This window comes from Malaclemys terrapin, chromosome 2 (assembly GCF_027887155.1).
Source record: "Malaclemys terrapin pileata isolate rMalTer1 chromosome 2, rMalTer1.hap1, whole genome shotgun sequence".
Taxonomy (NCBI): domain Eukaryota; kingdom Metazoa; phylum Chordata; order Testudines; family Emydidae; genus Malaclemys; species Malaclemys terrapin.
The window spans coordinates 8,831,128-8,847,790 of NC_071506.1; positions in this window are offsets into that span (position 1 = coordinate 8,831,128).

Genomic DNA, 16,663 nt, shown 5'->3' on the forward strand with positions numbered 1-16,663 from the left:
GTAATGCCTGGGCGAAGACTGATCATACAAAACAATAAAGACTAAACACATGTCCCTTCCTTTCTCATCCCTTCTTGGGCGTCTTTAGGGACCATTGGTGTCCAGGCAGGGTATCCCTTCCTTGTGCAGCCTATTGCAGGCTAGCTGGTCTCTCTCCTTTATGGAGTCCCTTACCCAGCTTCTGTGACCTGGCTGTCTCCAACCCCACTCTTCCTCTTCCTGTCTGATCCTTGTTCCTCTGTGTTTCTTTATTTTAAACCCCTCCTGGACACCTGGCCTCTTTTGTTCCTCTGAGTAGCTTTCCATCGCTCCTACCTCCTCACCCCAGCCCACTTCAGAGGAATCGGCTAAATTGGTTTCTCTAAGGCTTTGACTCCATTAGCACTTTTGTCAGTAAAACTTTTGTCGGTCAGGGGTGTGAAAAAAACGACCCCCTTGACCGACATAAGTTTCACCCACAAAAGTGCCGGTGTGGATAGCGCTATGTGAGCAGGAGAGGCTCTCCTGCTGACATAGCTAGCGCCGCTCGTTGGGGGTGCTTTAATTATACCAGTGAGAGAGTTCTCTCCCGCCGGCAAAGAGCAGCTACGCGGGAGACCTTACAGTGGCACTGCTGTAGTGGTACAGCTGTGCCGCTGTAAGGTCTGTAGTGTAGACATAGCCTAAGGCTGCAGCTGCAGCCTTTGATTTAGCTGGGAATTGGTCCTGCTTTGAGCAGGGGGTTGGACTAGATGACCTCCTGAGGTCCCTTCCAACTCTGATATTCTATGATTCTATGATTCTATGCTTTTAGTTTACCTTTCAGTGAGGTTTAAGTATCATCATTACCCTCAAGTGTTTCCCATTGTTCCTGTCTGGTGGGTATCTGCTACAGGGCCTATCAGCAGTGTTGGATCCAAATACTTATAGGTACAGATGATACAGCAGTTTTTCCCTAATGCAACTTCACAATCTCAGTCAGGCTTCATACGTTGTACAGATATAGCCCAAATTCATCACAGAGGGTAACAGTAACGAGAATGCATTTACATAGGCTAGCAATGGGCACAGTTTGATGGGTCTGTTATTTGTGTTGTGATTAGTCACCTAAGTCACATGCTCTTTAATTGGAGGACTGGACATTTTTAAGACAGGACAATAATTACTACAGAATTGGTGGTATGGATTTCCGTGCTAAAATTCATTAAACGTTCGAGATTCACAAGCCCACACCCAGCACTCACCTGAATTCCCCAGGATATCTAATAATATGATCCAGTGAAAATGCTAGGAATTAGTTCGTTCTTCATGAAGATCAGTATACAAACATAGGTATACCAAGGGGGACTCGTATCGCTGTGCAGTATCAGAACTGAATAATTCAGTTACCAAAAAAAAAAAAAAAAGTGGAATTGCACTTTCCTTTTGTATGTGTGTGTTATAAAATGTACAGGGTAGGTTATGAGGCCTAGGGAATAGCGTAATAAATGTCATTCTTGCTGGGAACAGCTAGTGAGCTTGGCATTATGGTGTAATAAAAAGCAGCTGAAAATAGCAAGCGGCATAAAGGCCAAGGTCTTGCAGCCTTTCAGTGCTCAGGACGTGAGGAGATCAGATAGTGCAGACGGTGAGAAAAGGGGAAAGACGTTTGCAGTAAAATTCTTTCTGGTTTTCACACAGAAAGGAAATGAACAAAGCAGGGAGGAAGCATCAAGGCAAGAGGAGTTGGAGGGGGGGTGAAGAAGAGTGGCACAAATTCAATGCAGTGCAGTCAGATGCTGCAAAAAGCTCCCGATGCCCCGCATAGAATGGTTTGCAGAATTGAGGCCATGCTAATTAGCAATGAGTGCAATTCAGCACTGGTGGAGTCCACCTGGATATACAGAGGATGATGGGCTGTGGTACAAGGGTTTTCCCATTGTTAAGATTTGGAGGAGTAAAGTGTGTCTAGGGGTGTGTAGAGCAGGGAATGCCTGGATTCCATGCCCAGCTCTGCTAGTGACTTTTCCCAGGTCACTTAACCATTTACTGCCTGATATTTGGAGGCCTGATGTGAGGTTTCAGTAATATCTGCAAAGCTTTTAGAAGTCGATGCCAGCTGAAAGGTGGCAGGGCTAATAGCGTGGGATGTGCCCAAGGGCTGGAATCAGACAGCCAGGCTGTGTGTGTGTGTGAGAGAGGCTATGGGGCGGGGGAACCATGGGCTGGAAAAAAAGTTACATAGCAGGCTCCAGGGGCAGCTATCTCATAAGCAGCGTTCTCTTGGGCTGGACCAAGGGGTATCTTGTATTGAATGACTATCCCTTTGGAATTAGCGGAGTATTAACCACCCATCATGAGTTGGGTTTATTTTTATATTGCGCGTTAGCTTGAAATAAAATTCTAATCCCTATAAGGAGTCTCAGATTTCACAGGGAACTAAGAAAATCAGCCAAATCATAGAATCATAGAACATCAGGGTTCTGCACCTTGTTCTGTCATCTGCTACCACTGAGAACAGTCTAGATCCATCCTCTTTGGAACCCCCTTTCAGGTAGTTGAAAGCAGCTATCAAATCCCCCCTCATTCTTCTCGTCTGCAGACTAAACAATCCCAGTTCCCTCAGCCTCTCCTCGTAAATCATAAATCCCTGTGACCGTCAGCAGTTTTGCTTAGGTCAAAGCTTGACATAACCCACTCTCTGTGAGGATAGCTGCTCTGGCATCACCAAGGGGGTGCCTGAATGCGTACCTGGGGGAAGATATTCCTGATGGTAAGGAAACCTCTTCTGCGATCCAGCACCGAGGAGGCAAATATCACGAATGGCCCGCACTGTCCTAAGTGAAAGGGAATGTTCTCTCTTTAAGATATTAACAATGAAGCTTCCAGACCAGGAAGGACAGCTTTCCCAGGCTAGCAGATATCAAAGGCGTGACCAGAGCTGTGTGAAATCTCCCTGGAAAGCTTGCCCTAAGAATCCCATGGTGTGAGCTGCCAGCTGGTGTAATTTCACACACCCCTCCAGTTTCATTGTATTTGTGCTTTGAATTAAATGCCTATTTTTGCTTGCAACCCCCACCCCAAAGGCCTGATTCTGACCTCATCTAGGCTGGTGTAAGCCTGGAGAACACGCCACAGAGGTCAATGGAATTACGATAGGACAGAACTGGTATAAGCGAGAGGCGACTCAGGCTCCGATTTGTCTCATTTTTCAGAGGACATAAAAAAGGCTCAAAACTGAGCCTATATCTACTCAACTGTGGACTTGGTTTTTCACAGAAATGGCCCATTTTAACGGAAATGGGGCCCTGGAATAATTGACATGTTTCAGCCACATTTTCCATGCTCATTTACGCAGGAGGCCTTGAGCCTCCATTTGTTTTGCATCAAATTTCAGCTGGAATTGGAATGGACAATCAAGAATAGTTATTCTACCCAAACTATCTGCACAGGCAGAACTGGGAGGCATTTGAAAAGGTGTCCCAGTGGGACGAAACCCAAGGATTATTCCTGTTGGTAGAAATGGGGTTGTCTGATGACAACTAAGAATTTAATTAACGAGCGAGTGGGCACGGAAGGAGAGAGTTCTCTGCCTCGAACAGCTGGCAGTCGAAATGGAGACGAGCCAAATGAAGGGCAAATGAAAAAGGTGTCCACGGACATTATTTTTTCCCTTCCTGTTGCATGAATATGGGCACTGTTTGCTTTACATTTGTAGCAGGAAGCCAGGCAGGACAGGGAAACGCCTCCTTTTTAATGGGCATTTCGTTTTGTTTTTAACCATTTCTGTTCCAGCATTGCCATCCCAAGCAGTCACATATTACGAGTCAGGTCCCCAAAATGATATGATGGGTTTAAAAACAAAGGCCTGGGAGAGGGGGAGACTGCCACCCACGAGTTGGGTGGCAGGGGGGACGCAGGGGACTGCGTCCCAGCCCAGGGCCCTAGCAGCGGCAGAAGACCCGTTGCTTAGTCAGTGGGGATCCTGGCTGCAACACACTGACATGGGCTCTGGCAGTGCTGCAGCCAGACTAGGGTCGGCTGCCCCCAGGCTACTTCCTAACTCCCCCTCTAGAGGTACCTGGGTCTGGGTGTTGTCCTCTGGGGGATCCAGCACCATAGGTTCCTCTGGGTAGTGGACGAGCGGCAGGCCCGGCAACTCCTCCGGGTAGCGAGCGCAGGGCGGGCCCGGCAACTCCTCCGGGTAGCGCGCGCAGGGCGGGCCCGGCAACTCCTCCGGGTAGCGCGCGCAGGGCGGGCCCGGCAACTCCTCCGGGTAGCGCGCGCAGGGCGGGCCCGGCAACTCCTCCGGGTAGCGCGCGCAGGGCGGGTCCGGCAACTCCTCCGGGTAGCGCGCGCAGGGCGGGCCCGGCAACTCCTCCGGGTAGCGCGCGCAGGGTGGGCCCGGCAACTCCTCCGGGTAGCGCGCGCAGGGCGGGCCCGGCAACTCCTCCGGGTAGCGCGCGCAGGGCGGGCCCGGCAACTCCTCCGGGTAGCGCGCGCAGGGCGGGTCCGGCAACTCCTCCGGGTAGCGCGCGCAGGGCGGGTCCGGCAACTCCTCCGGGTAGCGCGCGCAGGGCGGGTCCGGCCAGTCCTGGCGGCTGCCTTGGGCCGCAGAGTTTTCCCAGTCACGAGCTAGGCTGGAGACGTCTGGTCTCTCCGGCGGCTGGGGCCTTATACTGAGCTCTGGGGTCGAGCCTTTATACTTCCGGGTCGCCGCCTGACCCTCTGAGGGGTGGGCTCAGAGCTCCCTAGCTCCACCCACTCCAGCCTCCGGACGGGCTCTTCCCTCTCCAGGGCGGCGGGGAGCCACACCGCCTCACTACAGGGAGGAATGGCTGCTGTAAAGCTTTAAGTTTCAATGTTTAGATGCCCACAGTGGACAAATCTAGGGGAAACAATAGCCTTCCCATTTACTAGCTTTATATCTGTAATTGTTCTCATTTTCTCCCTAATATCTTTCAACCATGTGTGTAATAAATATTCAGGAGCTGAGCTGGTGTAAATCCACATTGCTGTTTTGAAATCAATTTACACCAGCTGAGGATCTGGGCACATTACTCTAAGGGATTCTGTGGTTTGATCTGTTTCAGAGTAACAGCCGTGTTAGTCTGTATCCGCAAAAAGAAGAACAGGAGTACTTGTGGCACCTTAGAGACTAACAAATTTATTAGAGCATAAGCTTTCGTGGACTACAGCCCACTTCTTCGGATGCATATAGAATGGAACATATAATGAGGAGATATATATACACACATACAGAGAGCATAAACAGGTGGGAGTTGTCTTACTAACTCTGAGAGGCCAATTAATTAAGAGAAAAAAAAAAAAAAAAAAAAAACTTTTGAAGTGATAATCAAGCTAGCCGAGTACAGACAGTGTGATAAGAAGTGTGAGAGTACTTACAAGGGGAGATAGTCAACGTTTGTAATAGCTGGTTTATAATAATAGTTTGTAATAGTTTGTAATAAATGGCTGAGCTATTACAAACGTTGACTATCTCCCCTTGTAAGTACTCTCACACTTCTTATCACACTGTCTGTACTCGGCTAGCTTGATTATCACTTCAAAAGTTTTTTTTTTTTTTTTTTTTTTCTCTTAATTAATTGGCCTCTCAGAGTTAGTAAGACAACTCCCACCTGTTTATGCTCTCTGTATGTGTGTATATATATCTCCTCATTATATGTTCCATTCTATATGCATCCGAAGAAGTGGGCTGTAGTCCACGAAAGCTTATGCTCTAATAAATTTGTTAGTCTCTAAGGTGCCACAAGTACTCCTGTTCTTCTTTTTGTGGTTTGATCTGTTGGTCCAAATTAACACTCCAGCCTTTATCTGCTGAGAGATATTCTGTTAAAATTACCCCTAGCATTAGTTAATTCTAAACCATTTCCTTCAATGGAGCAGCCCCCATTTACCAGGGTTGAGTTTGGCCTGCAGTGTGTATTACCAAAGCTGCCTGCTATTGTTGTTGCTATTTAACTTTGCTATCGTGGGAGCATGCAATCAGGAGCAGAGCCCCATTGAGCTAGGCACCGTATGGATACACAGTAAGGGCATGTTGAAGTGGCATAGATGTTTCCTGTGTCGATGGAGGTAATCCCCAAGTGCTGGTAGAATTTGAAGGAAGAATTCTTCCGTAGACCTAGCTGTGTCTACACCGGGGGTTAGGTCAGCTTCATTTTTAACACCCCAATCGACATAGCTGGAGTGATCTATATTTTAAGTGTAGACCAGGGTTAAGTCACGGTCCTTACCCCCAAAGGACTCAGTCTGCTCTTAGTTACATGCAGACAGCAGATTTGGGGCAGCTGGTAACTTGGTGACACCATTACTGAGATTTTTCTTCGTCCCCTGCAGAGAGGAGGGGAAAGGTTATACGATGTAAAAGACCTGACCAAAAACAACTGAGTGCAAAACTCAGGGTAACGTTCAGCGTCATCAGCGGTGTCCAGAGCTGCCAGCGTTTTCAAAGCCTTTGAAGTTTGCTCCTGAATTGATGCAGGCACATATGCCAACAGAGCTCCTCAGTGGGCAGCAAAAGGTATGTTGCGGTATTGCGTATGTCCAAATAGAGCCCTCACAAAGGGCAATACGAGGCAGTATTTGACCCTTTCATATGCAGAACTCTTATTATTTATTTGTATTGTGGTAGCACGTAGAGGCCTCAGCTGAGACCAGGGCCCCGTTGTGCTAGGTACTGTACAAACAGATCAACCCTGTCCAGGGCCGGCTCCAGGCACCAGGCAACCAAGCACGTGCTTGGGGAGGCACCTGGTAAGGGGCGGCCAATCTTGGGGTGGCGGGGGGCAACGCAGCACGGCGTTCGGCGGGGGGGGGTTCCAGCGGTGCTCGGTGGGGGGTGTTTGGCGGCGCGGTGCTCCGCGGGGGGCAGGGGGACGTTCAGCAGTGCAGCGGGGGGCGGGGGCTGTTCGGCGGTGCTCCGCTCGGGGGGGAGTTCAGCAGCGCGGCGCAGGGGGTGTTCGGCAGCGCGCCGGGGGGCGGGGGCTGTTCGGCGGCACAGCGCTTGGCAGGGGGTGTTCGGGGGCACTCGGCGCGGGGGGGGGTTCAGCAGCGCAGTGAGGGTGGGGGAGGTGTTCGGCAGCACGGCGGGGGGGCGGCGGTTGTTCGGCAGCGCGGCACTCGGTGGGGGGGGTGTTATGACGGGGCGGCGCTTTTTTTTGGTGCTTGGGGTGGCAAAAAAATTAGAGCCGGCCCTGCCCCTGCCCCAAAGAGCATACAGCCCAAATACTCGTGCAGAGAGGGGGAAAGAGAAAAATACTACTGTCCCCACGGGTGGGGAACTGAGGTCCAGAGGGATGAAGTGAAATACCCAGGGCCGGCTCCAGGCACCAGCTGAGCAAGCAGGTGCTTGGGGCAGCCAAGGGGAAGGGGCGGCACGTCGGGCTCTTCGGTGGCAATTCGGCAGCAGGTCCCTCGGTCCCTCTCGGAGGGAAGGACCTGCCACCGAATTGCCGCCGAAGAAGAAAACGGCACGGTGGAGCTGCTGCTGATCGCGATCGCAGCTTTTTTTTTTTTTTTCCTCACCGCTTGGGGCAGCAAAAACCCTGGCGCCGGCCCTGGAAATACCCAAGATCACACAGCACATTGGGGGCAGAAATTGAACTCAGATCTTCACTGACCAATGCCTCAACCCCAAGACCTTGCTAGCATCAGATTGTGCAAATGACTTTTTTTAACTAGGTGACAGTATCACAGTTCCAAACAGCTGTCATAACTAGTGCAGACCTATCGTGTGATCAGGAGGGTAACGGCTGTTTTTTTTAACCCCTCTGAGGCAGCCGTTTCCTGCTGTAGGAACAGCACGGTTTCAGATTCCACAAGAGATAAGCCGAACAGTTTCTAGCATCTTTATGGGCTCTGTGCAATTAACTTCCAACATATCTCTGCTATGAGACCGGAGTGTGCCTGTCTCTGCACCCATTTCATCTTGCTTAGCATCTCCCGAGGCCTCATTTGTTTCCATTCAGCATTTAGAGAAAGGTTTGTACTCACCATCATGCATTTTGCCTGTAACACACTGTGATCTAGCACCAGCAAATCTACCAAAAGGAACCACCCTGCACTTGCCAAGTATGGCCTAGGTGTCCTACTAGGTCTTTCCCCATCTCTAAATGGTTCCTGTGCTGTGCTCCCCATGTGTCCAGAAGAACATATTCCCACAAGAGGGAGAATGCTATCTGCTGTAGCCCATCTTGAAAGCTGGAACACAGGATCTGACTGGCATAGCTGCATCTACAGTTCTCTGAATGCAGCCTGTCAGAACAACATGTAGACAGTAATCTCTTCGGGGCAGGGACTGTCTTTTTCTTCTGTGTTTGTACAGCACCTAGCACAATGGATCCCAGTCTGTGAGTGAGGATCCTAGATGCTACCACACAATCCATGTGACTGGAGCGCCTCTTCTAACAAGATGGCTAAAACCCCAACTTGTTGCTCAGGGTAGAGATGTGGCGGAGACTGAGGCCTGGTCTATACTGTGGGGGGATCGAGCTAAGTTATGCAACTTCAGCTACACGAGTAACATAGCTGAAGTCGACGTACTTAGACCTACTTACCGCAGTGTCAAGTCGACGGCTGACGCTCCCCCATCGACTCTGCCTACGCCTCTCGCGACGGTGGAGTATCGGAGTCGACGGAAGAGTGCGGTCGATTTATCACATCTTCACTAGATGCAATAAATCGACCCCCGTTGGATCGATCGCTGCCCGTCGATCCAGTGGGTAATGTAGACATGCCCTAAGAAACCCATAGAAAATGGGCACTGTCTGTACTGCATAGAGATGCTGGCTCTGCATAGATGACCCCCTGATAGCATTGTCTGATGGAGTAATAGTTGTGCACACCAGTGGTTCTCAACCAGGGGTATGTGTACTCTTGGGGTTACGCAGAGGTCTTCAGGGGACATCAATTCATCTAGATATTTGCCTTGTTTTACAACAGGCTGCATAAAAAGCACCAGTGAAGTCGGTACAAACTAAAATTTCACACAGACAATGACTTGTTTATACTGCTCTATATACTATACACTGAAATGTAAGTTCAATATTTATATTCCAATTGATTTATTTTAGAATTATATGGTAAAAATGAGAAAGTCAGCAAGTTTTCAGTAATCGTGTGCTATGAGACTTTTGTATTCTTATGTCTGGTTTTGTAAGCAAGTAGTTTTTAGGTGAGGTGTAACGTGGGGGTATGCAAGACATATCTGACTCCTGAAAGGGGTACAGACGTCTGGAAAGGTTGAGAGCCACTGGTGTCCACAGTCCAGACTCACTTATATGTTTTCTGTGGTGGATGCTGGTGGGGCTGCGAGCACTTTCAAATTAACCAGATCTAAAAACAATTTCTTCTTCTGTATTATGATGATGAAGTAGAGGCCACAATTCTTCAGCCATCTGAACCAGGTATGTATACCCGTCACATCTGCCAGACCATCACAGGACATATTGCATGTCAACCACTGACAGAATTTTAGTAAAAGAAGAAGGGGAGGAATGGGGTCCAGGGACTCCCACTAAACACTCGCAGAGAATCGATACCAGGGGTTCTCCCAACAAATTTTTTGGTGGCCTCAGAGTGCAGCCACCAACTCTTGCGGGTGGCCGCACTGACACTTTTTCCTAAAATTATTTAATTTTTCCTAAAGTTAATAAAGTAATATGCACATAGATACATCCAAATCATTGTAATTTATTTATGTAAGGTTTGGGATTTTTTGCAGACTCAATAATAAAAAGTATGCACAGTTACCTCTATTCCTTACTGGACCTAACAGAATAGAAACACAAATAATGTACTTTGCACGTTCTTGTCTTTTTTATTATTGTTTCTTTTGCTTTTTTGGTAAAAGTGGTTGTCTATATAGCAATTCTGAAGTAAATTTAAAAATGCTTTGACATAACAGAAGTCCAAATAATAATGAAAAACATATCAGGGTGGCTTGTCTCTGGGGAGGGGAGGGGAGGAGAGAGGAGGGGAAGGGGAAGGGGAGGAGAGAAGAGGCAGGGCTGCGGCTGGCCCGGGGCTCCTCCAAGCAGGTTGGGGGCTCGTGGCTTCAGCCAGCCCAGAGCTCCTCTGGATGAGGAGGGGGTGCTCCGGGCTTCGGCCCGCCCCATCGGGACTTCTCTGGGCAGGTCGGGGGGGACAGGTCTCGGGGCTTCAGCCAGCCTGGGGATTCTCTGGCCACAGGGGTGGGGGCACTCAGGGCTTCTCTGGCGGGGAGCTTGTGTCTTCAGGCACAGGGGATCTCAGGGCTCCAGGTGCCAGGGGTGGAGGGGAGCGCGGGTAGAAGGGGTGGAGTCAGAGGCTAGCCTCTCCAAAGTGGGGCTTCACCCACTGCCCATTAATGATCTGGAGGATGGCGTGGATTTCACCCTCAGCAAGTTTGCAGATGACACGAAACTGGGAGGAGTGGTAGATACGCTGGAAGGTAGGGATAGGATACAGAGGGACCTAGACAAATTAGAGGATTGGGCCAAAAGAAATCTGATGAGGTTCAACAAGGACAAGTGCAGAGTCCTACACTTAGGACTTTCACACATACAGAATGGGAAGAGACTGTCTAGGAAGGATTACGGCAGAAAGGGATCTAGGGGTTATAGTGGACCACAAGCTAAATATGAGTCAACAGTGTGATGCTGTTGCAAAAAAAGCAAACATGATTCTGGGATGTATTAACAGGTGTGTTGTGAGCAAGACACGAGAAGTCATTCTTCCGCTCTACTCTGCTCTGGTTAGGCCTCAGCTGGAGTATTGTGTCCAGTTCTGGGCACGGCATTTCAAGAAAGATGTGGAGAAATTGGAAAGGGTCCAGAGAAGAGCAACAAGAATGATTAAAGGTCTTGAGAATATGACCTATGAAGGAAGGCTGAAAGAATTGGGTTTGTTTAGTTTGGAAAAGAGAAGACTGAGAGGGGACATGATAGCAGTTTTCAGGTATCTAATAGGGTGTCATAAGGAGGAGGGAGAAAACTTGTTCACCTTAGCCTCTAAGGATAGAACAAGAAGCAATGGGCTTAAACTGCAGCAAGGGAGGTCTAGGTTGGACATTAGGAAAAAGTTCCTAACTGTCAGGGTGGTTAAACACTAGAATAAATTGCCTAGGGAGGTTGTGGAATCTCCATCTCTGGAGATATTTAGGAGTAGGTTAGATAAATGTCTATCAGGGATGGTCTAGACAGTATTTGGTCCTGCCATGCGGGCAGGGGACTGGACTTGATGACCTCTCAAGGTCCCTTCCAGTCCTAGAATCTATGAATCTATGAATCTATAAGAATCCCATGCACTGCTACAGACTAGGGACCGAATGGCTAGGCAGCAGTTCTGCAGAAAAGGACCTAGGGGTTACAGTGGACGACAAGCTGGATATGAGTCGACAGTGTACCCTTGTTGCCAAGAAGGCTAATGGCATTTTGGGCTGTATAAGTAGGAGCATTGCCAGCAGATTGAGGGACGTGATCATTCCCCTCTATTCGACATTGGTGAGGCCTCATCTGGAGTACTGTGTCCAGTTTTGGGCCCCACACTACAACTAGGATGTGGAAAAATTGGAAAGAGTCCAGCGGAGGGCAACAAAAATGATTAGGGGGCTGGAGCACATGACTTATGAGGAGAGGCTGAGGGAACTGGGATTGTTTAGTCCACAGAAGAGAAGAATGAGGGGGTATTTGATAGCTGCTTTCAACTACCTGAACGGGGGTTCCAAAGAGGATGGATCTAGATTGTTGTCAGTGGCCGCAGATGACAGAACAAGAAGTAATGGTCTCAAGTTGCAGTGGGGGAGGTCTAGGTTGGATATTAGAAAACACTATTTCACTAGAAGGGTGGTGAAGCACTGGAATGGGTTACCTAGGGAGGTGGTGGAATCTCCTTCCTTGGAGGTTTTTAAGGTCAGACTTGCCAAAGCCCTGGCTGGAATGATTTAGTTGGGGATTGGGCCTGCTTTGAGTGGGGGATTGGACTAGATGACCTCCTGAGGTCCCTTCCAACCCTAATCTTCTATGATTCTATGTGCTCCTCACCCCCCTCGTCTCCCCGCCGCTTGCCCCCTCACTTCCCCATCCGCCCGCTGCTTACTGCCTCACCCACCCCACTCGCCTCTCGCCTCCTCACTCCCCCACATTTGAGAAACGGTGAGATAGACTGTGATGCTGTAATAATCCCATGGCCACTGAAACTTAATTCCTGGCTAGTATTCCATACTCCACAGCCTGATGAACTTGACTGTCCTTGGTGGGGATGTAACTCAGGACCTTTTGTTCCAGTAACACAAGTGAGCTAAAGGGGAATTTCAGTTGGCTGTAGTGGTGTTAGATCTTAGATCCAGGGGCTGCAGCCCCCAGATTGCAACATGTTCATATGTTACATCCAGTGGAAGGCAGTGGTGAGGTATACATTCTAGCCACGACAGTTTATTATCCCCACCTGATGCCAGCAGATTATCTGAGTTCACAGGCACAGAGGAAGGTGTGACCATTACCTTATACCTTTATATACTGGAAAAAATCATTTGTATACTACTAGACTAATGACTTCATTCTGCACCTTACTAAGATTGGGCTGCCCTCATGGCTTAGCTTTTGGTCTGGAGTTAGTGTGGTGGAGGAGGTGTGCACTGTTGAATGGAAAGCAGGAAATGATTGCAGATTAAGACTCAGTACAGAGGCTTAGCATTGAAGAAGGGAGTGGGTGCCTAGAGCAAACAGTCACAAAAGTCTGACTCCCAATAATGCTGATTCGTATCAGTGGTTGAGAAGTCCTGACATAGGCAGGGCTGGTGCAAGGAAGTTTCGCGCCCTAGGCGAAACTTCCACCTTGCACGCTCCCCCCAGCCCTGTGGCAGCTCCCCGCCCCCCCCTCCGCCCTGAGGTGCCCCCCCCGGGGAGCCGTGTGGCAGCTCCCCACCCCAGCTCACCTCTGCTCCGCCTCCTCCCCGAGCACGCCGCCCCCGCTCTAATTCTCCTCCCCTCCCAGGCTTGCGGTGCCAAACAGCTGATTGGCGCTGCAAGCCTGAGAGGCGGGAGAAGTGGAGCGGCGACCACGCGCTCAGGGAGGGGGTGTAGGAACACTGTAAAAAAAAAAATTGGGGGCACCGCTTTTTGGCACCCCCAAATCTTGGTGCCCTAGGCAACCGCCTCGTTTGCCTAAATGGTAGCACTGGCCCTGGACATAGGCCATCAAGATGTGAGAGCCACTCAGCTGCAAAATCTCCCAATTCCCTGCTCTTAATGCAACTAAAATCATTGAGGTCAACAAGGGCTGCACCCACTTTTGCCAAGGCTGAATGTGGTCCGTGCAATGTAGACGCAATAAAGCCAATAGAGCTGCATGTCTCCCAATGGACCGTCACTCCCCCACTCACTCCAATGGAATATCCTTAGCTGCTTCTTTTTGAAGTCCATATGAATAAGGACTCGAGCTAAACCAATGTTCATTTGTGTTCTGACAGGGCAGATGGAATCTGTTGCTCCACTCAGGACCATTTCATCACCCTGACATTTGTTATAGTGCATTGCCTCATTTCTTCCTTATTCCCTTACCAGAAATGAATATTTAAAAATAGCATTTCAAGGATGTATTCATAAATAGGTAGAGTGGTATGAATATTTTAAGCTCACCATTTGTAACAGATAGTTGTTCTTACACGGAACTTCACTATAAATATATGGGCATCAGTATATTCATGGGGTTTTGCAATGATCTTCATTCCCACTTGACTTTGTCTTTTTTTTTTTTTTTGGTTTCGTTGTCTTTCTTAAATAAACCATTGGCAGTTACCATGGAAACACAGCTCTCTCTTTCTATATCCCCCTCCCCATTTCTTTTTAGTAGGCTTGTAGAGGAAATCTATTCATATTTCCCTTTTGTTGCTCTGCCCCTCTTCTCTCTCACTCGGCAGGAGCAGAGGTGGTCTAGTGGCTATAGCAACACGAATCACATGCTACAGACCCAACAGTCATCCATGGGGATCAAGCCTGTGACCTTCAACACCAAAATGGCAAGCCCACCACTTGAACTAACAAAGAACTCCTTCAGCATGGAGACCAGGGTAGGCTGCATACTCAGCGGGACCCGCTCCTAGAAGGAAACATGAAAAAACACACACACGCTACTGGGATCAACCACTAAAGGGAGACATGCTCACAAAGACTCTCTCTCTAAATTCAGTTCAGCAAATAATGGACCCAACAGCCCTTGTCATTAGGAAGGAGATAGTACTACTGTCATCAGGCCACTCATCCACATATGGCTACAACCTTCCTATCTGGACTTCAAACATTCATCTCTTTTTATGTGCCCTCTTTTTGCTGATGTATGATGGATAAAGAAGGCCATACAATTTTTTTCTACTTTTTATAGAATCACAGAAGATTAGGGTTGGAAGAGACATTAGGAGGTCATCTAGTCCAACCCCCTGCTCAAAGCAGGCTGAACACCAACTAAATCATCCCAGCCTGGGCTTTGTCAAGCCAGGCCTTAAAAACCTCTAAGGATGGAGATTCCACCACCTCCCTAGGTAACCCATTCCAGTGCTTCACCACCCTCCTAGTGAAATAGCATTTCCTAATATCCAATCTAGACCTCCCCCACTGCAACTTGAGACCATTGCTTTTTGTTCTGTCATCTGCTACCACTGAGAACAGCCGAGCTCCATCCTCTTTGGAACCCCTCTTCAGGTAGTTGAAGGCTGCTATCAAATCTCCCCTCACTCTTCTCTTCTGCAGACTAAATAAGCCCAGTTACCTCAGCGTTTCCTCATAAGTCATGTGCCCCAGCCCCTAATCATTTTCGTTGCCCTCTGATGGACTCTCTCCAATTCGTCCGCATCCTTTCTGTAGTGGGGGGTCCAAATCTGGATGCAATACTCCAGGTGTGGCCTCACCAGTGCTGAATAAAGGGGAATAATCACTTCCCTCAATCTGCTGGCAATGCTCCTACTTATACAGCCCAAAATGCCATTAGCCTTCTTGGCAACAAGGGCACACTGTTGACTTGGGTAGAAAAGGTTCAATTTATTAAGTGTACATAGTCACCATTTTGGACTGTTAAAAGGACAACCTGTCCTCCATCTTGGCATCCCTTCTCCTTCAACTTTTGGCACTCTTTTCGAGTTTGGCGCCAAAGCAAGGTAAAGGTGGGAAAGGTAGTGGCTTGTGGCAGTAAAATCTGCCTAGCAACAGAGAACACATATAAGGGACTGTCACCCTCTGAGGGGCACTCTGTGTCTCTGGATGCTGTGGAAGCAGGTCATCCCAGTGAGGCATAAACGCCCTCCCACAGTGTACCAGTCCTGCTATTAGCTAGACCCCTGAGGGGTTAGGACTTGAGGTGAACCAGTAACGTCTACCAAGGTTCCCTTAACTCACCTCCACTCACCTGTTCCATCATCACATGAGCTAGCGTTCACATTCAGCACGCAGGACAACAAGATCAAGAATAGGAGACAGAACACACCATACTGAAGATCTACTTACCTGTCACCGAAGTTCCTGAGGTCCAGTTCCTGTTGTGTTTCTGTTCCTGGCACCTATCCTGAGATCCTGGTTCCCTTCTGTGTTCCTGTTCCTGTTCTCCTGTCTTGTGTCTGCAAGATACGGTATAGTCCTTCTTGTTTAGTCCTGGGTACTCCATTGGGTATAGGGTTTGGGGTTCTGGGATTCACCCCCATTTACATCATTTGGGTTAGCAACTGAGCTGTTGTTGTGTTATCTTAGTTTTCAGGGAGTCCTAGCCTGTTATTGTTACTCTTAATAAATACCACTTGACTGTTTGCAACCTCAATCTGCCTTTGTCTTAACTACACAATTACTGATGATAGATGCGGAGGGGGTAGAACACTGCGGATAGCCCGACTTCTGTAAAGTAAAACCTAGTTCCAACTATCTCGCACTAACAGACTCATATCCAACTTCTCGTCCACTGTAATCCCCAGGCCCTTTTCTGCAGAACTGCCGCTCAGCCAGTAGATTCCCAGCCTGTAGTAGTGCATGGGATTCTTCTGTCCTAAGACTCTTTGAGAGTCTTTGAGAGATATTAGCAATGTCAAGTCTTATTTTCCCTAAGGTGCATTAGAGACTTTAGACATGTGGATTGTGATTTTTCTTGGTCCTTAACTGAAGAGGCAGGTTTTGGAATTTTAAACATGAGTGTTTTTCTCCCAACAGTTTTTCAAACATCTGAGTTAAGTAGATGTTAACAAAAACCAGTGAGTTTTAAACAGTTTTACATGGTTTCTCCACTGTCATAAACCACCAGTTCTCCACTTAGCTATAGAGTATTTCAAGAAATATATAGTGGATAAGACTTAAATTTCTGAATGTAAAAAGCAAGCAGAAAAAAAAATCCTCAAAAGACACAACCTTTTGGGACTTCTTTATATATTATAAAGTGGCCCAGAAAATCCTAAACCCAATTTTTTTCTTTGTCTGTCACCTTCAAAGCTTGGATTAAGGTTGGAACTGTGATGCATTACATGCAATATTCACAAAGGGGTTAATATGTCTAAAGCTATTGCTTCAACATGTGGCTAGCAAAAGTGTCCTGTCCCCAGGGTAGGATCAGTGTATGAACATTTATTCTGATCATGTAATGTTTGCAATTCAATTTCCTGCTGGGACGCTTCAGTGGGTGGAGTTTCTGCTGAACCAGACAGAACCAGAATTATCTACCTCTCCAGCGTGCT